Source organism: Centrocercus urophasianus, unplaced genomic scaffold (genome assembly GCF_019232065.1).
Source record: "Centrocercus urophasianus isolate 14NV4802_14NV808 unplaced genomic scaffold, USGS_Curo_1.0 seq_2, whole genome shotgun sequence".
Classification (NCBI taxonomy): Eukaryota; Metazoa; Chordata; class Aves; order Galliformes; family Phasianidae; genus Centrocercus; species Centrocercus urophasianus.
The window spans coordinates 8118220-8142697 of NW_024884755.1; the positions used below are offsets into that span (position 1 = coordinate 8118220).

General features: G+C 43.7%; 1 long non-coding RNA gene across 1 annotated transcript in view; it reads right to left on the minus strand.

The window, feature by feature from the left end:
• The window catches only part of LOC122162000, a 90073-nt gene that overhangs the window by 23517 nt on the left and 42078 nt on the right, over window positions 1-24478 (minus strand). Inside the window, exon 3 of the long non-coding RNA XR_006169372.1 lies at window positions 18183-18243. This is a non-coding gene — a long non-coding RNA (uncharacterized LOC122162000). The remainder of the gene's footprint in view (window positions 1-18182; window positions 18244-24478) is intronic.

The window sequence follows — 24478 nt, forward strand, 5'->3', positions numbered from 1 at the left end:
AGCCCACGAAAATTGAGACATGGGAGAGATGAGGATGGCAAGGCAAACAGGGCAAGTGGAAACAAAAGGCAGTATTTATCTGCAGCAGGGAAGCTGCAGGATGCTTCAGGTACTGAGTGACCTGCCCAAAGAATACAAAAGGCATTATGAAGTCTGCAGTAAGAAGGAAGAATAATTTTTTCTTTTCAAAATCAAATTCAAGCAGAAGCAGCCTTAGCAAAAGCCACTTCATAAAAATTAACACAATTCTTCCATACATCACAATGAGCACTTGGGCCGGAGGACTTTCAGTGTCTGCTGTTTCCTCCCGGCTGCTTTTCTTTGGCTCCATTGTACACAGCCAAGAAAGGCAGAAATGAGGTAGTGTAGTCACACATGAAGACAAGGATTGTCTGTGATATTTACCAGTTGCTTCTGTCTTCTAAATGGTAAAATGAGGGTCAGATGATCTAATTAGTCTACACTGACTCAGCAGAGACTTAGAACACTTTTTGGCCACTGAGCAGCTCTGGGTGAGCAGAGGGGCCGTTCATAGCAGACCTCTGGCTGACCACACCGCAGGCTGGACCCTCTGCTCTGGCATGACGGGCTCTGTGAAGCTCCTGACGCTGTCAGGGCAGACATTAACAAAGCACAGAGTTGGCTGGGACAAAGTCAGTGAACAGAAATCATAAAACATGGTACAACTAAGAAATTGTAACTGAATAACAAGGTGAAATCCAGCAAGAGTGCCATCAAGCAGCTCTGCAGTTATGAATGCTGATGATCGCAAGGCTTTCTTTCCAGCAATAATCTCCATCAAAAGGTCAACTCTGTATAGATAACTAACAGTTAAGACCTCTGATGGAAGTATCTATCACCATCTACATTAAGGGAAGAAAAAAATGTTTTAAAGTCTCAAGGGTACTTCAGTAAGTTAAATCTTCCTAGCTGCTTCAGCCAATTAGTTCTTGAGGTATAGAGCCCGTAGGTTATTAGGCTGAACCAGTCAGGGACGTCATTAGGAGCCCCTGGGAAGGAGTTAACCTTCGAGAAGTCATGGAGGAGGCACAGGACAATCGGAGAACGACAGTGACTATGTTTAACACAGGAGAGGAAGGCAGAGCTAGGGAATTAAAGGGCAGCCAAGAATACTGGAATGAATAAACAAGTGATTTGTAAGCCCATGGAAGACACAAAAGAGATGAACAGCACTACAGATGAATTTGTCATGTAAAAGTAATGTCAAAAACAATCTAATTTAATTTTGCAACAGACCTTGTGAATAAGGGAGAAGGGCAGATGTCATACTTTACCTAGTGAGTCTCTGACACCATTTCACATGATGTTTTTATACGTGCCAGAGATACACAATGTAAACAGAACTGCTGTAGGTGGATGCACGACAGACAAGGTGACTAAAGCTGGGGAGGAGTTATTGATTGTTTACTGTCAAAGTGGAAGGATGCACAGAACAAAGGTATTCCTTGTGGATTTGTCCTGAGCCAGTTTTGTTGAATGCTGTATTAGTCCTCTGAAGACAGAATACAGAGTATTCTCTGTACATTTGCAAATGACCCCAAATAGAATGAACTGCATATGCGTGTAAGGAGAGGATCAGAATTGCAAATGGTCCTAACAGGCTGGAGACCTAGCACAAACAATGGGGTGCATTTCAATTAGAGTATGCAAAAATAATCAACAGCGCAAATACAGCGAGGAAAAATTGATTAGTTAGAAGTTCTTTAGAAAAGGATCTAACAATTATAGTAAATTACAGAGTGTGAATCAAGAATGCCACAATTTTGAAAGAGGCAAACATGTATGCGTAAAGAAAGGGACAGTCTGCAAGTTGTGCAGAGCAATTCCTCCCAAGGCTGACAAGGCTTCTGTTGGAGAAATGAAGTCAGTTTCTCAGGAGAGACTTGGACAATTGACTGGAGTCTGAAGGAGAGCAGCAAGAAAGGTCAAGGTCCAGGAAATGGGCCTACAAGGACACTATGAATGAACAGTTTTGTTTAGCCTCATGCGTTCTTGCCGAGCCACAAGAAATCAAATGCTTTCTTTGTCTATGGTAGATAAAATAGGAGGCAGTATGTTTTAATGGCAGCAAAAGTGATTCATGTTAGATATCAGAAAAAAAATGTTCTAACTCTCAGAACAGTGAACTATTAAACACTGAAAGAGACACTGGAAGTCTTAAAGACTGGCCCCTGTGCCCACATGGGCTGGGCTGGGAACTCCTCCAGAGGGGACATTGGCAGCACCTAGTGAGCTCCTCCACTGGAAACCACAGAGAGACGGCTGAGCTAGTTAACAGACAGTGTGAAGATAATTTTTTTGTTAAAGGAAAAAGCCAAAAACACACATATAATCTGAAAGTAGTTTAACAGGTGCTCATGCCAGTACTTCAGACATCAAATAATCAACCATGTGATAAGAAAGGCATAGCCAAGATCAGCATACAACAATTAGGGAGTGCTAACTCCTGAGGAGTTCAGTTCAAAGTGTGCCAATCAATCAAGGGGAAAAATAATGAATAACATCCTACTTCAAGGATTAAAAAAAACACAACATGATTTTGTACATTTGGGTGATTGCAATATTATCAGAGAGGTCATCATACTGAATACTGATAAATTGCCCTAGGCAAGGGCTTAAAGTGATCTCAGAGAAGTTCTGTCTGCCCAGCAATATAATTTTATTTGTTCTTAATCAGATTTCAGGGTCATACAGTCCTGTGCAATTGTACTTAAAATGCTCCCTTCCTGGAGATCTATCAGTTAATGCTCACCTCTTATCATCTAGTTTTACATCCTTAGGATTGCAGTTCAGCCCAAAGCCTTTCTGCTAGCTCAGCTTACCCCACAATTTCATGAAGTCCAGGCAATAGCAGGGAGTTCTTCATCACCACCCCAAACCCTGCCAATTCCTGCAAACTAGCAGCAAGGTGAAGCACTGTGAGAATCCTGTCTATTTAGTTGAAGTACGCAGCCACTGCGACCTAGCTCCAAGCCAGCAAAGCACAGCCTCACACCCAGCCCTGCCTTTGCAAGTCAGGAGCCACACCAAACCACAGAGACCCAATCTCAACACATCAAATTCATCTCTAGCAGAAACCTTATGACACTGGTCTCACAGCCATGTTGTTTTTTGCTACTTACAGCCATAATGGTAACATTCACCATAGAAAAAGTCCCACATCTTATTCCAAAAGCAATGCACAACAGTGTAACATTAATGAATTAGCAGTAGGAGAAAACTACTCATTTGGAAGAAGGCTTCTGGAGAAATACAAAGCTGCAGGAAACCGGCCTGATTTGTCTTCTGGCAGCTCCTGCTATTAGCTTTAAATTAACACTGCAAGTGTATCAACTGAATTTCTATAGGAATTGGCTGAGTGAACCTGAGCACACCTGTAATTGCATGTTAGAGTTACATGGTCCTTGGGTTTCTGTCTTAGAACAAATTAGGTTTATTTTTAGTCTTTTTTTTCGGTCTCCAGCTGAACCCAAAGCTCCAGTCACAACACTGCAATGTTAAACTCCCAAAGGTCAGAATCAGAAGAAAATTATTGCAGCAGCCCTTACAAAGTGAAACATGCATTTTACAGAACGCTCAGTAACATTTTGTTCTGCTTCTCTGTTCTTTGATAATTCTCTGTGCAAAGAGAGGATTGTGTTCTGTGAGTGCTGGTTAGGAAGAACTTCTCCAGCTTACACAATCAATTAAATAATAAGTTTTTTAGCGTGACTTTTATGCCTTCATGCAAATTTAATGGTGATAGGGAAAAGCTAATTGGGTTCTTAGCATTTTCTTTACATTTCGAGTGCAGTACTGGCAAATTATTTGTGTTTGCATTTAGGTTGGCAGATGAGGATGGTTTAAGAAATATCCTAAGAGCTAGGGAGATTTTAAAATTAATACATCTATACTCTCAGTAATACAAGCTGAACAGGAGGAAACTTAAAAATAGGATAAAAGCTCGTGGAAAACTGAGAACATTTGAAACTAAAATTAATGCCTTATCGCACATGCTTACTAGTGCTGCCAGGAGCAATCTGAAAGTCAAAGTGAACAAAAAATCTCACCCCAAGTTATTCAAGTCCCATTCACTGTCAAAACCTCTAAAGTATATCAGGTCTTCCAGTCGGCTCTAATTAGGAGCATTTTGGAGACTGAGCCAGAATTTAATTCCTCCTAGCCTTGGCAGAGCAAAAGCTGAACTTTCTCTCAGTACTGCTTTGTATGGCAGGCTTTGCTGTCACACCACTCAGCTTTGTAGACCCAATAGTCGGGGTTCTGCTGTCCATGGGGCTCTCCTAGAGGCTGTTATTCATTATAGAAATTCAGAGCTGCCTTCAGACTCGTTTTATGCCCACCAAGAAACCTACCCAGTGTGAAACAAGCAGAAAATCAAGGGACACACAGATGGTTTCGGCAGCATTCCCAACAGCAAGTAATTCAGTTCAATTGGAAAGGGACAGGAGATGAAAGCAGCGGATGCTGAGACCTCTCACATCTCCAGCATGTGTTGATTGTGGATTTCATCTGGGTTAGACTTAGCTTGATCACCTACAATTTTTTCCTTTCCTCTGGGGATCAAAGTGGTCTGAAAAATTATTTGGTACACTCAAAAATAAACTTGAGGCCCACAGAGAAGTTCTGATCCCAGTGTCCTGCTGAGCACCAGACCAGACAATCAGGTGGCTCACCTCAGGGCACAGCACTGCCCCTACACCAACCCTCGTGATGAAGTTCTACCTTCTCCACTTCTCCATCTCAAATCCTTGCAAAATTCCTTCATAGGGCTTGCATAAATATGTATGAACCAGGTTTTCCATTTTGCATTCATTTTCATAATTCCTCGATGCAAATATTATGTGTGATGAAATGGCACCTATTTTCTAATGGAATTAGGTTCATTTTGCAAAGAAAGTTGTAGATATCTTGAAAATCAGATATAATGCAAATCTAAATCTCACTTATGAAATTCCTTAATTATGCACCACTGCTCTACATTACATAGGTCTAATTCACATTTGAAATGCATTCAGCTTCCAGCACAAACATTAGATTCAATTACCACATGAATTTTAAGAAATGGTGACATTGCCAACCAGCAGAAATCTACCTGAGCTGTTTCAGCTGGGTTTGATTAAAGCAACAGTGCACATTCCCCCTCTCTTTGCCTTACAAACTTCACCAACTTTGTAACTAAGAGGAAGTTGGCATCTAAAGTGGCAAAGAACTCAAGGTTTACATAGAAAACCACCTCACCTTACTTCCTAGAGACATTAAGGAGTACATTTCCAGTGCAATGAGTTACCCACCCATCTGCAATTATTGCATTACAAATCCCTGTGCACCAAGCAGAAATTCTGCCCCCAAGCAATTTTTTTTATTATTTTTTTCTATATTGCAAACTGCCAGAATACTAAACAGATTTTTAGGAAATTGCTCTCAGTGGTAAAAATTCACCATCTGATCTCCAAACAGACTTATGAGCCTAAAACACGCAGGCCAGATACAGCATCCTAATTAGAACTGAATAGGGATTTTCTGGCAAAACATATTTTGTCAGAAAACATCAATTAATCAGCTTCCCCTACCTTCCCAAGAAGGGTGAATTTCTCTCTTCCGCTGAAACATTGGCTGAGCAGCATCTCAGTGCCAGCACGGCATTTGTGGGCTGAACAGAAGAGCCTGAGCTCCACCAGCACTGAGATGGCAGTGGCACTGGGAGGTGCCCAGGCTCTCCTAGCTGAGGGAGCTCCCAGCAGAGCTTCACTTTGCCATGTGTGCTATTTATGGAATAATTAACCATTTTGTGACCCCAGCTGGCTCTCCACATCCAGAAGAGCAGCAAATTCAAGTATCTCTGACAAGAGAGATTGGGAGAAAGCAAACAGCTACTTACCTTGTGACTGCAGCATTCCCTGGGGTTTGGGAAACCCAAATTCAAATCCCTGCTCACAAGCTATTAGTCCAGATGTCCTACATACAAAAAATACCAACAAAAGCTTGCTCAAGGTCTCAAAAAGTTTTGTGGTTGAAGAGGCTGCCATAATTATAGATGCTCAGTATTCATATACCAGTACATTGCTCTGTCACAGTTCTCAGATTAAATTGCAAACTCCATAAATTATTGTAGGCTACAGTGAGCTTTGGCTAAGTGCACAGGGTAGCCTTGGGCCATGGCAAGTCATTTAAGGATAATAAATAGTAAGAATCTATCATTTATTCTGCAAAATGTGAGAAACGCTATCTGCCAATCTCTCCTCTGTTTGCACTGTTATCAATATCCAAGTCTTAACTAAAGTTTGGCCAATAAATCACAAAGCGATGCTTGTGGTTGAAATTCATTAAAAGAGATATGTCTGGGATTCTTCTTCTGGAGGAATGAGATTTTCTTCTGCAAACTGAGAGCTGATAAAAATTCCCTTTGTAAATAACAAGGTTGCTGGAAGTTTTTCCATCTAATTTTCTTTTATGAATGCCTTGGGGACTGTACATGGAGGATGTTTGAGGGGTGAGGTACAGAACAAGAAATGCTAGAAATGTGTTTTCTTTTCTCTCTTTCTGAGGAGGTCCACCTTTGTGGAAAAAAGCTGAAAACATTTTCATTTTCTCCAGTTCTGAACTGAAAACATTTATTTTTGCAGCTTCCTAAGGCTTCTATGAGAAATCAGAATTTTTCTTCCAAAAAACACTCATTTTACCAAACCAGGCCAGCGTGTCCCAGAGGAATGAATCGCAGGCCTGTTACTCACAGCTGCGCCTCTCATCCACGCTCAGCAAATTTTGTACATCAGAAAGAGAGAAAGATGTGAAGAACTATTGATCAGTGCTTCTTAAACGCGTTGAAGTTCTGAATTTAACAAAAGCACAGGCTCGACACGGGAAACTTCTGTATGCTCACAAGACAAGTGCATTACAGGCATGGCTTGAAGAAGCTTCCTCACAATGCCCCAGGTTTAGCTATTTTTCCTCATTCAAACATGCTATAGATTACAACCAGGGCCATCCAAACTGAGGATTTTTATTGTGCTGATAAGGAATTAGACTGTAGCCACTGCGCTCACATGCTGAAATCAAACAGGAATCACAGGCAGTCTGAGCAAGCCTGGATAAAGCCTTGCTGCTAACCAAGTCATGTTCTTTTCATTCTCTCCAAATCCGTCCTCAAAGAAATCCCATAAGAGAAAACCTAAATAAATGAATCATAATTATAGATGCTGTTTAGGTTATTGGTAAATGATGCAGAGATAAGTGAGCACTGCTTATTCCTACACATACACAAATTAAATCTGGACACTGAACCAATGAGATGCCCTGTAATACTCTAAATTTAATACAGTTCAAAGACTGAAATCCCATCCCTCTCCTATGATTTAATCTCCTCATAGCCCACCAACATTTCCACATGAGCATCCAAATACCAAGGGTCCCAAATGGGAATTGCAGATCACTTATTTTCAAGATAACATAAGAAGTGCATTTTTCACATTTAAAGTGAAAAAGAAAGGGCAAGATAATCCGTCAGCCAGCTGACCCTTATCAAGATCATGGGCAGTCCCATTACTGCCATGACAACTAGCTGAGCTGTAAGCCAGATGCCTGGGAAAGGCCAGCCAAAAATCCATCAGTAAAACCTCATTTATTGCAGCTGAAGCACAGAGCAGAGCTATCACACCAGCCAGCGTGCATGAGGCTGGGTGCACCTTCCCCAGGGGGCCGGGGCTGTGCGGTGCATGGAGACCTACCTCTGCCTGGCCACCACGATGCTTCTGTGCAAAACAAGCTCTATTAAAGCAGAAATAATCAGTGCAGAGCACGGCAATTTGCAGAGCTTGGAGGTCAGTGTGCTATGAGTCACTCTGAGCCTGCTGCGCAGTGAGAACCCACAATGTGGGATTTTAATGTTTTACCAAATGAAATTCAGAAGACAGATTATTTGGTGCAGGGAGGGAGCCTATAAATAGCAGTAAGGAGGTTTTTTTGAGCACATCCTAACTGTCTTTGACTCTCTACTCCAAGGAAGCAAAAAGCATCTGTACCTTTCTTTAAAAACATCTTTTCCAGGGACTTCAGTGCTGGTAGAGGCTTCGGATTGACAGCTCTGGAGATTCGTTCTGCTGTTTACCCACCAAACAGGCACAACACAGGCAGCACAAACTTCTCTGAGACTGCCCTATCTGTGTGCCTTTGGCACTTATTAAAAAATTTAACACCCTCAGATGTCTTGTAAGCACTGCAAAGGGAGCTAGGGCAAAGCACCACATCCCCAGCCAGCAGCTCTGCATCTCAGGGGCTGCTCTGCACCAGTGCCAAGCAGCTGCAGGCTGACATCCCAAGTGCCCTTACTGCCCTGCCACTCTCATATAAGCACACAGGGCCAGTGGCAGAGGTGTAGGGATGCTATTGCTCCAAAGAATGTTTTAGAGCAGTTCTTTGCATCAAAGACTGAGAGCACTGCAAGCCCCTTGCCATGGAGAAGGACCTACTGCCACAGCTGGGGCAACATTCCTGTCCTAAGGAAGGCAATGACATTTCCTTCCCACATGCTGAGACGCGGAGCACCAAGATGCAGAAGGGCAATGTGAGACATGGCCTCCTGGAGCCAGGTAGTGGGAGCCAGGCACTGTCCCTGCCCTCATCCCCATCGGCAGCACCCAGCTACTTACACGACACGGTCCAGGGCTGAGTGGGGCAGAAATGGGGAGATGTGAAGCACGAAGGTCAAACAAATCTTCATTTTCTGCAAGAAACTCCTATTTTTCTCAGAAAGCTGGTGCCAGGCAATTTGCCTTAGGGACTTTGCACATAGCAAATTCTCAAATTCACCATTTCTTATTTCAGCAGAACACTCGCAGTCATTAGAAAAGAAAGACACGGATGTAAGAGCTGACGGAAAAGAGTGGGGGATTGAAGTCTGCTGTTTAAATATCTTCTGTACACTGTGTAAGCAGATATAAGCTCAGCTTCCTCAAATTGCTTTACTAACCACATTAACCTCAGGGACTCCCCTTTGTTTCCTGGGGTGAGTGAGTAATAATTCAGAGATAGAACAGTAATGGCTGAGCTCGCTTTCCAGTGAGCATCGTGTGAGATGACTGGTACAGCATGCCCTACATTTGAAGCTGTGGTTTTCAGAAATGATGTATTATTAGCGCTGCATCTGAAATAACCCAGTAATTGCTTAATGTTTTATATTTACATGGGCTGTACATTATGTTTGCTCAGAGAGAGGGAAGGAGAGCTAAGCGGGAAAGGAGGCTGCAATAAACCTACAGTAAGCAATAAAGAGCTATGAATGGTAATCTGTCAATAGCTCCAGCTTCACTAAGGGCTCGATTCAGGAAAAGAGGAGCAACCTCAGTTCCCAACAGACCTAAGCCAACCCAAATTGGATGTAGTACCTAGCAGGACTGAGTTCTTCCTGAAGGATGAGTTATTAAATTTAAACATACATAAAGTCCTATTGAAAGATTGTATTCATTATTAATAAGAGGAAAGATGATATTCCAGATAAGACACTGCTGCAGTGAGATCCAGCTCTGCCATGGATTCCCTGCACTAGCTGTGGTACTTCCCTACCATCCACATTCCTCACTTCTTTACCCTTGTGGTGCAGAAAATTCCTATTCCTTCCACCCCCTATTGGCTGTGTTGCCTTTCCTGGGAGCATGTATATTTTTACTGAGTAAAAGCAGGCCCTCTAGTTCAGCAAAAAGGTGCACAATGACTGATAGTAACATTTTTTTGAGCATTTCTTCTTTCTTTCCATTTCCATGATTGCTTCCTACAATATCATACATCACAGTAAAATTCTGTCATAGCGGATTGGATTTATGCTGTAGGAGAAAGGGGCAAGGACCCGTTTTATTTCATTTGGGTAGTAAATGAATAATTCTGCAGAGTTCACCCTATTCCCTAAGAAACCAAGACCAAAACAGCGACTTGCTGGGTCTTCATTTTGATCACAAAGATGTTTGGTCTCTTCTGTTCTGAGTCACTGGGAAATGGAACAGAACAAAGCCATGTACACCAGATAGCAGGTGCTCATCTGTTTTCAAAAATAAAAACTTCTGTAGATGTTAACAGCAAAACTGTCTGTGCTGAGAAATGAACAACCCAACCGCGTGAATGCCTAAGCAAGTATGTGCACATGTGTGTGCAGCACAGGGTGAATAAAAACTCAGAGCAGCAGTGGATAACCAAAAGTTGCAATCTACTTGTTTTCCAGTTCCTCGGTCTTCAATTCATGCTGCAGTGAATGCAAAATGAAACTGGTCTGAGCTGCACAGACTGAAGAATGCCTCTGAAGGAAGCTAAAACAGCTAAAAGCTGTGAGGCTGGGAGTACTTAATATTTGTGCAATGTGGGAAAAACTCACCAGAGAGAGTCTACAGAGCAAAGCACCAGAGCTAGTGAGGGTAGGAGGGCAGGAGAGACAGGGAGTGATGCACAGCCTCCTGCCAGCCACACACTGCCATATGGAGGCTTGTATCGCAAGCAGAAACTCAGGTATAAGGAGATGGGAAGACTGGGAACTATAAAAACTGTGAGGATATTATACGAGGATTACAATATTACACGTTAAAAAAAAAATAGAGATAGAAATAAAGAGAGAAGAAAAAAGCAACCAATGCAAATTCCTTCAATTTACATACAGTTGTGTCTTGCAGGCAAAACAGAAGATTCAGACATACCCAGCTCCTTGTGATTCCAGGAGAAAAGCCACGCTCTAAAGGTCACACAGGGGTGAGCAGAGACATGAGCAGGAGAAGAAGCTGGGATAGAAGGAGAAGGCTGGAGGAAGAGGCAGCAAGGGGCACAGAACCTGCTCTTAAGTTAACATGCACGCTCAGGGCCCTGATGGGTGAGACAGGCTGGGCTCAGCCCATGCTAGGAGAGCAGGTTGGTTGGTAGCTTGCCTGCCAGGGCAGCATTTTCCAAGATACATGTGGGATCAGCATATTGCAGCCAAAATGCCCAAGACTGATTCCTCAGCACCCACTTGCCTAGTCAGAGAGTATCTCCAGGTACAAACTTGCATGCCAAATACATTTTAAAGCAAAATCACCTTGGTGCTGGTGTTTGCTGGGAACCTCCACCAATGTGCAGCACAGCCCCACAGCTCTGGAACTACACACTGCAGGAGCCAGGGAACTCTGTGGTAGGTACCACCATGCCTGGGGCTGAGGGAGTTTTATCAAAATTACAGGAAGAAAGAACCAATTAGCAGTGAGTAGTAGGAGAAGATGAACTCTGAAAAAGGGAAGACCTTACTTTCATGTCTATGGCACACCAGTAACAAGCAGAGAGGAAAAGAAATGTAGAAAGTACGTGATCCTGATGAGAAATTATTCGAAAATTCATAGAAGGGGACTGGGCATTTAACTAACCAGTGAATGAGATACGCACTGGTTGCTGCATCCTAGAAGCTACACAAGGAGGCGAGGGCACAGACAAGCCCCTCACTCCAGCACATGCTGGCTGGGGCTGCAGCTCTCTGTGGCATGTGCTGCTGACAGGAGGCCAGCTCTTAACCACCCAGTGCTTAAGAAATGAGAAAGAGATCATACCTCAGAAATCAACCGGCGTCAGTTGGGGTTCTAGTAGCACAAATCCCTCTGGGGACTCACAGAGACCTCACTGACACCAGTGGGAGATGGATAAGTTCTCAGAGGTATGTGCCAGAGGGAAAGGAAGGAATATTTGTTCAAAACATGTATCACCGGGTCAGGCAATGTGAGTACACCTACTGGAGTGAAGTGGAAGCAAAGCAGAACTTTGCAGTGGGACAGAAATGGCTGCATTGGAAGGGTGACTCCACCACATGCCTTCCTTGCTGCATTAAGACCCCATTGTGGGTGTCTCAGTTACGGTCTGTGCACTGACAGCACTGCAGTGACTGAAGAATTCATCTTAACAAAGAGAAAAAGCTTTTTTTCCTAAGTGAAAAAAACCCACCTCGCTCATAAAAGCTGTGCAAAGAGATACCATTCAAACAGCTCACAGGAAAATCTTGGTCAGCTCAACCCGCAGATCTGAATAGCCTGAAAAGTCTGAATATATTTAATTTATTATTTTCACCATGGAAACACTCAACAAAACTGACCTTTTCAGTATCAATAAGACTGGATTTTCCTCTAGGTCCCCTGTCAGCCACTGCAATAACAAGTGGAAGTGCTAAAAGCCGGAGTTATTAAGCATGAAGCAAAAGGAAAATGGTGCCCAGCTGCAGTGCTCTGGGCTGCCCAAGTGCCCTCAGCCCAACAGGAGATGTACGCTTCCATTGCAGCCTCTCAAATCCCAGTTCCACCTGTGATGATGCCAATGCAAACCCAAGGCATCTGTTACCGTTGGTGAAGTTAATGCTTGCTTGCTGGGGCCCACTTAGCACAAGATTTGGTCATTTGCTAACGCACTGCAGCTACTTTTGTCCAGAGCACTCAGTGTATGGTGTGCTCTTGGTGTCACTGACTGTGCAGGTGCATTTATCCCTTCCACGCAGGCACTGCATCTATGTGAGCCTCTGGCAGTGCAGCACAGGCAGGAGCTGCTGCTTCCCTGTGGCTGGGGGGCTGAGGGGACAAGACATACAGGGGAATGGGTCTGGGTGGGGGACACAGAGGGGCTTGGAGAGAGATTAGTGAATCATTTCAAGCCCTGAAGTTTCCTATGGTGTTTACCAAGGAATTTGGCACGTCTGTCCTTCAGAACAAAACTAGTCTCAAGAGCAATAGCTCTAATACACAGCCAGAAAAATAGCAAAGATGTTTGTTTAGATGCACACTTTGTTAAGTATCTGTCGTTTGGCAGCAGTTGAACAAAGAAATTATTTCTCCCTTGTGCTTAACCTTCTTCACTGGCTTGGCAGCTCTCCTTTGCTCAGGGAGATATCCTCAAGCTTGACAAAATTCAAGCATTCACACCTAAGTCAATGCTCCCAGAACTGGTTGGGTTTGATCCATCTTAATCTACATTTCACATGCTGCTTTTCAGTAAAATACAGATACGGGTAGAGAAAATGTAAACTCCAGAAGCTCTGATTAATCCCATGGCATGCAGGTAGGTTGCACAGCCAGCAGCAGCAATAACCATCCTGCAGCACACCCACTGCATTCAACCACAGGAACACAGAATTGCACAGGGGTGGGAAGGGACCTCTGGAAGTCATCAAGTCCAACCTACTGCTGAAGCAGGATCCCTGGAACAGGAAAACCAGGTGGGTTTTGAGTATCTCCAAAGTAGAACACTATTTCTCAGGGCAGACTGTTCCAGTGTGTTCCAGCAATGGCCCACAGGCTGCTTTCTCTGGACCTGTTCTCTTGTCAGCTGTGCTGGAGTCAGTTATTTCCTGCATCCAGCAGGCAACAGATGACTCAACACAAGCCATCACACACAAGCTCGGGAGCATCACCCTAGGCTGCAGCTGGCCCCAAGAGCCCCCAGCCCTGTACTTCCCCATCACAAGACACATGGAGCTGCATCACATCAGTGCTATGCTTTGCAAAGCCTTCTGTAAAGCACCACATAGATTTGAATGCAGTACGGGATATGATGCAGCAATTATCAAGTAATAGCAAAGACATTTCCACTTGAAACGTGCTTCAAAGCCACTCACACGTGCTGCCTGCCTGCATGGTAAAAAGACGCAGAGCCAGGCTGAACCTTTTCTTGGCAGTTGTACAGTCAGTCCCTTTGGACTTTCCAAATACAACCCTGCAAGTTATTTGAGCTCACATCATTTCCTTCCCTCACTCGCCTTTTCGGCAGCAGCTCTGCCAGTTGCAACAGGGGAATGCTTGCAATGGCAGAGCCCCAGCTGAGCCTCATACCACACTGCTATGGCAGGGACAGCAACAGCTATCTGTCAGGGAGTTTGCTCTGTGCCATGTGCTGGGGGCTGTGCGGTGATGGGGCTGTGCTGCAGCACCTTCAGCAAGGGATCTGTCAGGCACTGTCAATGCAGGGCAAATTACAGAGGCGGGGGATTTAAATTACTTATAATTAAATTATATCATTTTATACCACAGCCCCTAAGATTAAAGAACGTACTGAAAACTCGCAGTAAATCTGTCTGAAGAAAGGAAAAAAAGGGAGCAAGAGAGAAACTAACGCTGATGCAGGAAAAGGGTGCACCCAGTCACAGGTTCTGATCTAGAACATTTAGTTTCAGACCTTTTATCTGTTGTTCCATTCACTTACTGAGTGTCAGACCTCAGCTGGTTTCGCCTCGCTCCTGTGCTGCAGCAGCCAGGCACCATGCCCAGCACTCCTGGCCCTCTGGGACGGTCACATAGTACTGGGCCCAGAGCCGGACAGACAAACAGTGGGATTCTGCACAAATGGGATGGGAGCTTTCTTTAGTGTTCTACACTGTTTGTCTTTTTTTCTAAGCATACTTCTAAGCACACTTCCCAAGGACCATCCATGAACTTCCCTGAGTTTTTATTCTTCTTCTCCAGTTTTCAAATCCCAGTATTCTCACAGGAATTAAAGCACATGATCCTCACCAGCATCGATCTGTTTTGCTTCCAGAGAGACATGGCTCTGTCAGCAGATGACAACTCTTGACCTCTGCTCCTTACCACGGCTCCATCCCTCATGCTGCTTCAGGCAGACATCAGCTCTGCCTTCCCCTAATCACTCTGTGGCTCAATTCATGGTGCGGCATGGCAGTGTGTGCAGACAGAGGGTGACGGATTGTGTGAGGACAGGGCAGTGTGACAAATGTGATGTCAACGGTCCCTAAATGCAAAGCCTCCTGCTGCCATTCCACCTTTGGGAAGGGAAGGGACAACCCCCTGCAACATGCCCCAAAACAAGAACTGACAGCCATTTGCTGACCTAGTGCCACTGTTACCCCGTGCAGGGCATGGTGCTGGCTTGCTGGGATGCTTACTGCAGCTGCCTTCTGCTGCCTTCCTGCATTAGCTTGACTTCTTCATTAAGCATGCCAAGGAAAAGATGCTTTGTTTTATAAATTAGACTATTATCTCAGATTCACTTTCTCTCTTCACTTAATGAAAAGCAAATTTCTACATCATGTCAAATAAATAGCCCATAAATACAATATAGTCAAGATCTTTTAACATATCTATCAGAAAACTGGGAGTTCTCATGGATGGTCTAGCCCACGTTTCTATCCAGTACAGTGCTCAGTGACATATCTACCAGCACCTCTGCGTGCCAGTACAGCACCACACATCTCTGTTCCCTGCTGCACCATGTTCAGATGCACTCCCCTTATTCCCCCTCCTTCACTTCCAGGCTTTTGTTCTAGCTCCTTCCTTTGACCAGTCATAAGGTAACGCTCTATCACCACTTCTTGTTTTGGTTTCTGGAGACTATAGTTTATGGGAAGGATGAGATTTCCTGCCATTCTCAAGTCACTTTGTGTTTCCCCTTCTTTTTTTTTCCTAATGTACTCTATTCCTTCATTCTTGTTCACTACTCCTAACTCTTCCTATTTTTTTCCACTTTTCTAGCTATCATTTCTCTCTTCTCCCTCTTCCCTTCAACTCGTTACTTCTCCTATCAGCTCTGCCCCATCCCACTGAAGCTCTCCAGCTAGATGTACTACCTGCTGCAGTGAGGGGAAGCGGTGCATCTGAATTCAAGTTGTACTATATATACTTAAAGAAAGAGCAATACATAACCTTAGTGTTCTCTCCTCCCTCTGCTAAATTCCCAAATGCAGAAGCCTCCTGTTCTCTAAACAATCTTAAATAAAACTAAGGAGAGAACTAAATGGAAAACAAACAGGGCACTAGATGCCAGACTGCAGAGCTCTCAGCTGCTCTCTCTCCAGCAGGGCAGCCCACCTCCCATCAGGCTCCTGCTCTGCAGAGGGATCTCAACTTGACTGCACATTACCCATTCTTCCAAATAACAAGAGTGGGGTTCTCTGGTCCCTGTTCAGAGCCATGTGTTGCCCAAAACCAGACCATATTTTCCAGCACACTTCGCTGATCAGCCCCTCGCTTTCACAGCATCCGCAAAGCACGTGTCAATAAACAGCTGCTGCTCTGAAATTACTGACTTCCTGCCTTTCGCACCTAAAATGAGGGTATCCTGCCCTACCTTCCAGTTAGGACACACTTTCCAATGCCTAGTGAGGGGAGGATCAGGGGCAGAGCACATCAGGGTGCTACACATTCGCATCATAATCAATACAATATTGTCTGTGTAATAAAAGGGCTTTAATTAAAGCAACATCAGAAAATAAATCAGCAACACCAAGAGATCATTATCTCATCCCTGAGAATGATCAGAATAAAAATGTAGAAAGCCTTGGTTGGGAGGGTGGAAATGAACTAACTAAAAAGGGATAATACTACAAGTTTATATGTTCTTTGTGGTTGTTTTTTTTTTCCTTTTCCCATTTTCTAGAGGATCATTTCTAATCTGGCTGTCACCTCTGCATGAATTATTACATCAGGCTCAGTAGGCTGTAGATATAGACAGAGACTAAACACACATACACCACACTCATACACACTGACACATAATTCTTTCTTGCACTGCTAAATGGATGCAGAGAAAGCAACAATAGAATGTGTCTCTCACGTTTAAATTGAAAGTCAGAAGAGGAAAATCCTCTTCCCAGTGCAAGAATAAGAATATATATTTTCACTTATGTATGTTTATACTTGACTACACAAAGATACACACATACACACACACAAACTGAGAGAAGGAAAGAGGGAGAAAGAGAGACAGCAGAAAACAAAGATCTTCCTACTGCCACCACAATGCAGTAGCCCTGCTAATACGAAAAGATTCAATTGTTGTGCACAAGCAGATCTCCAAAGATGTGGTCTGACATGCATCTCTTGTTTTCTATTTAGATGCACTCTCAGAATACTGAGTTACAGATTTTAAATATGCAGAATCAGTGCAGGAAACTATGGGGAAAAAGCAGAAATAGGTTCCTCCTAACGACTCAATTGAATTACTTTGAAAAGATTAATTAAAATTGAATTCTCTTTTGACACAAAGTCTCCTGTTTGCTAGTTCTTGGTATTACTATTACCTAGCTTCCATTAGGAGATATTATACTCCTTAATGAAATAAACCTCAAGGACCCAGTGGGATCAAACAAAGTTTACAGTATTCTGACAGCAGCAGCGGGAGAGGTTGCAAAGCGAGCTGGCAGGCTTAATGAAGAAGGGTTGACATATCATCACTGAATTCCTATCAGCGATCTGTGTCATTGCTTTTTTAAGGTGCAAAAGGTCAAATAATTGGGTGATGTGCTGATTAGGAAACCGCTTGACTTGCAAAATGAGAACCTAAGCTAAGATCTTTATTTAGTCTCTCCAAAAAAGCAGGGGGAAGGAATGGGAGCAGGAGGAGGGGAGCTCCCCCAGTCCTTGAGTACAGTTTCATAACTAGATATGAATTATTAAAAAGGAAAAGGTCATTTGAATCTCCACTACATGACTGTACTTTCACCATCAGCATTTGGGGAAGCCATGCAGGGGATCACCTTATTACGGATCAGCGCAAATGAATTAGATAAAAGACCGAGAGCATTCACACTGCAGTCAGTACTTCAAGTCTGCCATGCTATAAAATATTGCTTCGTGCTTCATCATATCGCACTTGCAGACTAATGAGACATTTGGCATACTAAGAAACCATCTAAAATGAACATGAGGGCAGGATCTGGCCCTGGATGATATAAAGAAAGTGCCCACGCTGAGCAGACTTAACGCTGGCACATTAAAAGAGCTGCTGACCACTTTCACTGTGTAAGGAAAATCAATCTCAGAGAGGCAGAGAAAATATTGTTTGCATCTCTTATTTCTAAGCATTCTTTTCTGGCACTTACAATGACAAAATGAAATTCCCAGTGTCATAAGCCTTCACCCCAGAAGTCGGCACTCGCTGCAGAAGGTCGCCTTGGTGGTTTGGGTCACCATAACAGGGCCCACAGAACAGGAATTTCCCACCTCCTGAATGTGCGTGCCCAGCTACACAGACAGCAGCCTCATAATGGAAAGTTAAAATGTAAACACAAGCTGCTATTTTAGTACAGTCATACCAATGCAGCTGCCTGTGCTCTTTCTTTTATTTCCAGAATGGACAAAGTGCTTGAATCAAAATATACAGGTATTCTGTTGTTGTTGTTCTCTAAGTGTCCTGACAATTAAATCTTGCTCACAAAAGTAATTCTTACTTACCTTATTCTTACAATAAGAGTTGACAGTGTTCAGACTAAAGGATGCCAGAATCCGTTTCTCCCTGGATAATAAAAATACAAACAGAAATCAAACCCAAGCAGACTAAATAAAGTATTATAAGAACTGACAATGCTTTGTGAATTTGAAAGGTTACATTGCTCAGTTGAAAATAAAACTGAAATCCTGATTCAGCCCTGAGCTTTTGCCTCCCCATTTTACAGCGTTTAAAGGCATTCTTCCTTTTGTCACAAGGGCAGTTGTTCACAAAGGACTTCATTACTATCACCTCTCTCATCCAGTCCAGATGGCCAGAAGTGATGAAAATCCAAAGGTATTCCAGAAAGTGACCTTGGAGATGCTCTTGTGATTCAAAATTCAGGAAAGATCATAAGCCAGATTCTGGAAGCATCCCTGTTTCAGCTGTAAAGAAAGCCAGTGCACCTAGACAGCAGCTGATTTTTAAAGGACAACAGCAGACTTCCCCCAGTTGACGAGACATCTGCTGCAGTATTCCACAATCCCCAATTTACAAAGGAAATGAGAGCTAGTTTGAATCACATACGTCAATAGTGAGGATTTTTGCCTTCTTATCCTTCAGATTCTATTACCTATAACAAGATAAAATGACGATGCCTGTTAAGAAACGAAAACTGAGGGAAGAATCAGGGAAAAACATAGAGGCGTAAGACAGTTTACTTTTTTCCCCATAATTCATCTGCTAGCTTTGCTTGCAGAAGTTGGCCGAAGTGAAACCACAGGTCTGTGCCATTCTCAGCATCTCAGTGTTAAGATGCCTGTATAGCTTCTCTACCCCAACCACACCTGGCTCTGCAAAATAAAAATTAAATCAATGAGGTTTGCAACACAAAAGCCACCCTCTCACTTTTGCTGAGCACTGTTTGAAATAAAGATGGATCATAATGTGAGTCATTTATCTCTCCTCTCTGATGCATTCACACACACGCCTACCACTGTAGGGGGATTGAGAGAAGTGACCTGAATCTCAAGCACCCTTGGGTTTGCAAACAAAACCCAGCCAATGAGATGATGCAAAACCTGAACTAAATCCACAGCTTCCACTTCACCCCATTTTTCTCCTCTTGTTATTTTAGCTAGTGAACGTACATGAGGAACAGTGTCATGTAATGAAACTGCATATTGTGTAACAGTTCCAGAGCAAGACATTCCCATCTCACACAACAGACATTCAAGCAAGCAGACTAGGTGAAATCCCAGTTGGCTGCAATACTTGTTCTTATTTTAATTGTTTATTGAAAACAGCATGACAGATGCAAAAGAATGGTAGAAGGAAGAACAAGAAATATTGGCTTCTTTCACAGACTCGGCCCCCCACACGAGCCATGTGCAAAATCAATTCCTTAATTATATATAAAAAAAAAAAAAAACAACAGCAACGTAAGTAGAACTAGTACTAGTAATATGAGAGAGAAATGAAAGAAGCAACAAAAGAAAAGAGAAGGGCTACAAGGGAAAGCTGGGCAGAGGCACATGTGTGGGCTGGAGGCACAGTGCAGGGGCATGCTCCTGGCAGAGAGGTTTCCCTCCAGCAAAGAGCAGAAGGCAGGGCAGGCGGAGGGGAGAGAAGGGCGACGGTAAGGGAAGCAGGAACAAAACTGAACCTGAGATAGAAAAGCATTATTTATTGTATTCTGCTTATTTTGCTTAGGCCAGTCCTCAGACTTTCTTCAGAAGCAGACTCATGCCTGCTCTGTGCCTCCTCTGCTGACTCATTCCACTGACTTACAGAGCACATAAAAATCAAGAAGAACGAATCCAGGTGTCAAGAGATCTGCCCCTGTTCCTTGCAACCTAAAAAGGAACTTGTTAGTGTCACCTATGAAAGAGTGGTGGCTTTACTTCAGTGATAGAATGATCCCAGTAGGTGCAGAGGATCACTTTTGCTGGCAAGCATTAAGCATGTTTTTCTCCAATTTATCTTCCCAGTATGATTCATTCCACTCATCCACTTGAAAAAATATGCTCAGGGTCATCTCATCTGCTTGCACAGCGAAGTCCATCACCATACTGATAGATCAGGGTTCAATTTCTTGCCCAAACACAGACAACAAGAAAGTGCATACAAATTCTGTCCCTGACTAACTGTCTCTGGAAATGACAAAGCAGATCTATCCAGGCCAGCTGACAATTCCTATGGAGACCCAAGCTCGTGATGCCAGAACTGGATGGGATCTGAATACAGCCAGTGGAGATCTAAGTTAGAATATGAAATCATTCCCCTCACAACAAATTATGCCTTGGAGAGCACTGTTATCCTACACAACCAACCCTTTGATTCAGTCCTTCAAAGGGCCAAAGGAAATTACACGGGATGAACAATGGAAGGACAGTAAAACACTTCAGATACTTCTGCTTTTACCTGCTCTCGTGGGAAGTGCCTCCACACACCTTTGTGCATCCTGCTGAAGGAACCCCTCTGTGCCCCTCGCCAGCATGTTCCTGCTGTGACAAAGGCTGCAGTGCCCAGCTGGTTACCCCAGCCTATTGACTCCACTCCTGAACAGTACTTTTGAGCAAGATCTTTGGATTTTCAGGCTGGTAAGTCTGGCTGCTTTCACTTGGACTAAATCAAATGCTTCTCAGGCTTCCCTGTCTAAACCACACTGATCCTTCTTGGCCTTTTGGCTGTATTTTATGAAATATCTGATGTCCTCTGTCTCTAGAGGACAATTAGCTGCTGCTACCAAAGGATGAACCATATGATCTCATACTTGTCTTTCAACTCTGTCTTTTGAGGTTTCCAGAATTTTTCCTGAGATTTTTATTTGTTCCCAAAGAAATCCTTATATACTCAATAGTTTGCCCAATTGGCATTGCTCAGGCTAATAAAGATACTGGCTCCCCCGTGAGCCTTGCCACACCTGTATTTCAGGTGCTACACACACAGGTGTTTCTCCTCCAGAGGAAGAGTGTATGGAAACATTAAAAAATACGAAAATTCCCCCAGATTTGCTCTTACTCTCAGAGACCAAACATTAACCCTGTTTTCTTGTACCCAAGCATTACTACCATTGTGCTTCTTCCTCTTTCACACTCCCCAGCAGACACGATCCCATTCTCCTGCCTGTATATGCATGTTTTTTCCCCCACAACCCTCAACTGCCTTTGCTGCTTCTAGGGGGTTAGATTCTGAAATATCCTTTTCAAAGCTGGGATGGATGTTTGCAATTGGGGCTTATTAGTTTCCTATGGCAGCTATCTCCAAGGCTGCTTTGTCATATATCTCTTTGCAGGAGATTTAAGCATGGCAGAGAGGCTTTGCAGATAAAGATTTGAATTGCAACCTTTACACCAGAAGTGTAATAGGAACATCAGGGAATTAAATAAAATTATGTTTTTCCTAGATGTCTGCTTAAAGAGGAAATGCAGGGTTTTATGGATGCCCCAGAGACAAACTATTACATTACACTCCTCACAGTTCTTATCTGAGCACTGTCTATTTGAGCACCTCAAATAGCACAGAATCATTCATAAAAAATGGTCAAGAGAGACTGTGTCCCATCAATATTTCAAGCTTGGTTATCAAATCAAGAGAAAGTCAGGAGTCCTGCTCCAGATCAACATTTGCAGGTTTGATATGATTGTTTGGCAGTTTAGTTTCTTTTTTCCCTCTGCATTCTCATTGTCTTTAATATTTTATATAACCTTCCAGTTGATGGTTATTGTAATATTTATTAATTTTTCTTTACTTGGCTGCACTAACCAGTTTGCTCCTTTCTATTTCTGCAGGGAGAAATTCACACTCATTTGCTATTTGTGGGGTGATGACACAGTGTGAAGAAGCAGTAATGATGACTGACTGATAGAAGACACCATATGTTCTCTTCGTTTTTCTCTGTGCTATTTTATGAGAGAGGAATAAAGTCTCAGTGTAAGATGAACTTTCCAGTAATAAACAATATTAAAAAAACATGATTTTTTACACATAATTGGCAGGATTGGGGAAATGCTGTTTTTTCTAATGCATTCGGATGACATTACTATAAATATCAGGCTCCAAATCACTGAGAGAAATAATTTATATGGGAAAGATTTTAAATGCATCTGAGCACCAAAAGCAGTTTCATAATTAAATTTCACTCTCTTCCTAATGCCTTTCAGTCTTTCACAGTAAAAATTCCAAAACCAGACACTGTTTATGACTAAACAAAGGTTAGGAACTCCACCAATTTTAAAGAATGCTGTATATAATCCCATTAACTACATGCCAGTCTGTACTCCAAGACAGCCAACAAGCTCCACCACAAGCAGCTGCTAGTACTGCCAGAGCCAGCACTGTGTGTGGGGGTGTTTCCTTACACACCCAGTGCACGAGTTGACATACCTAGTAAGACCAATGGCTCCCTTCAGTAAACCTTGCATTGGCTTTAGCATGTTTTAAAGAAAGAAGAAATTTCATTTTCGATAAATACATGAAAAGCTTTCACTGTTACAACTCATGCACTTAAGTGCATCTTCTTACAAACTCCTGAATATTTTTGTTTTCCCCACTTCCTTAATCTACCCTCTCAAATCAAGGCTGTCTGATTTTTGCTCTTCCTCCTAACTTCACAATAGTCACTAACTAAAACCAGACTGCATCCAGAGCCACACACGTATCTGCTCACATTATTAGGCAGTCAAGAGCAGAAACAAAGAAGTAAACAAAAGGGATTCATGGTGCCTTCTGTTTCATTAGAGACAAAGAAAGAAGGGAAAAAAAAAAAAAAAAAAAAAACCCACAACAACAAACCTCCTAAACACAAAAATTAACTCAAGAAATAGTAGCTTCAAGATACCATTTCAAATTTCCAGTAATGCTTTGGTAGTAATGGAGACAGAACCAAACAAAACCTGACCACGAACCCTTCAAGGTGAGGGGCAGCAACTCCCCAACACCACACCTAGAGCCAGGACTCAGGGCTTGGTGCCAAGATCATCCATTTAACGCCTTTATCATAACACAAGCTGGGCAGAAAGAGAATCCCCATTTGCTTACTTTGTTCTGCCAATGCAGCAGGAAAAGTGTCTTGATGCAGAGCAGAGCCAGCCCACAGCACTCTCCTGCTCACCTACCATAGCCACAGACATCAGGACAAGCTTAAATTCCTGGTCTGTAACTCAACACACCTGCCCCAGTTAGCCTGACTTCCTCACGCTGTTACAACCCATGCATTCTGCATCACAGGAAGAATATGACAGTAGCTGAAGTGAAGGTTTTTGTGGAAGGAATGTGTTCTATTCTGCCTCTGAACTCCCAATCAGAATGAATGCAGTTCCCCAAAAAGCTGTACTGTGTGCACTTCATTTTGCTGTTACAACAGAACTGCATGAAGTCAGATCTCAAAACTCTCAGCCAAATACTCCATTCATCAGCAAAGCACTACCTACAGGATCGGGTCCCTAATCAATACTTTAATATAACACCTACTTAATTGGAATAATTGATTGCCAGGCATCAGACTAAGCGTAATGTATTTCTGCTAGTCTGGACAAAGGATAAATGTCATGGATTATTTATAAGACACACCTGCAACTATGTAGAGGGTGGCAGATACGACACGCAGTTAGCACCGTATGCGTGCAGCGCTTTGTTAAGGACAATGACAGGGATGCCAGCACAACAGTCAGGCCTGCTGGGCATCATCGGGTCCCACCGCCGGGCTCCTACAGGTCAGTTCACAGCCACGCGGTCACAGCCAGCTACCACTGCACAGGATGCTCCGGGGTTACCTCCTCACCCGGGTTCTGCCATTACCAGGCTGTTTATTCCACTGCACCCTCGTGAAGGAAAAGCCTCTCAATATTTTAGGATGGAAGACAGCCAGCAGAGAGTGCAAGAGGCCCCGTCTGCGCACTTACCGCACAGTTTGCAGCCCCACTCCCAGACGTGACACCTTGGCCCCGCTGCGCCCCAGCTGCCCCAGCAGCTCAGGTTCACTGTCCAAGGTCACCGCCATCGCCACCACCGGCACCGCCGCGCGGCGCCCACCCAGCCGCCCCAGCCCCGCTGCCGCCCGGCGCCGCGCTCCCACCCGCGCAGGACTGCTCTCCCCTGCCGTTCCGCAAATCCATCTATTTTCAATCCCGTCGCTGAACCGCAGATCGGAGGAGGACATGACCGGCAGGCAGCTCGCACCTACACACAGCTACGCGGAACCTCCTCGCCGGCTCCCTCTCGGAAAGCAGCATCCCGGCGGCTTCCCCGGCTCGGGATCCCCCGGCCGGTAACTTTCCGGGGGGACCGCGCGCAGGCCTCCCACCCCGCTTTACCCTTC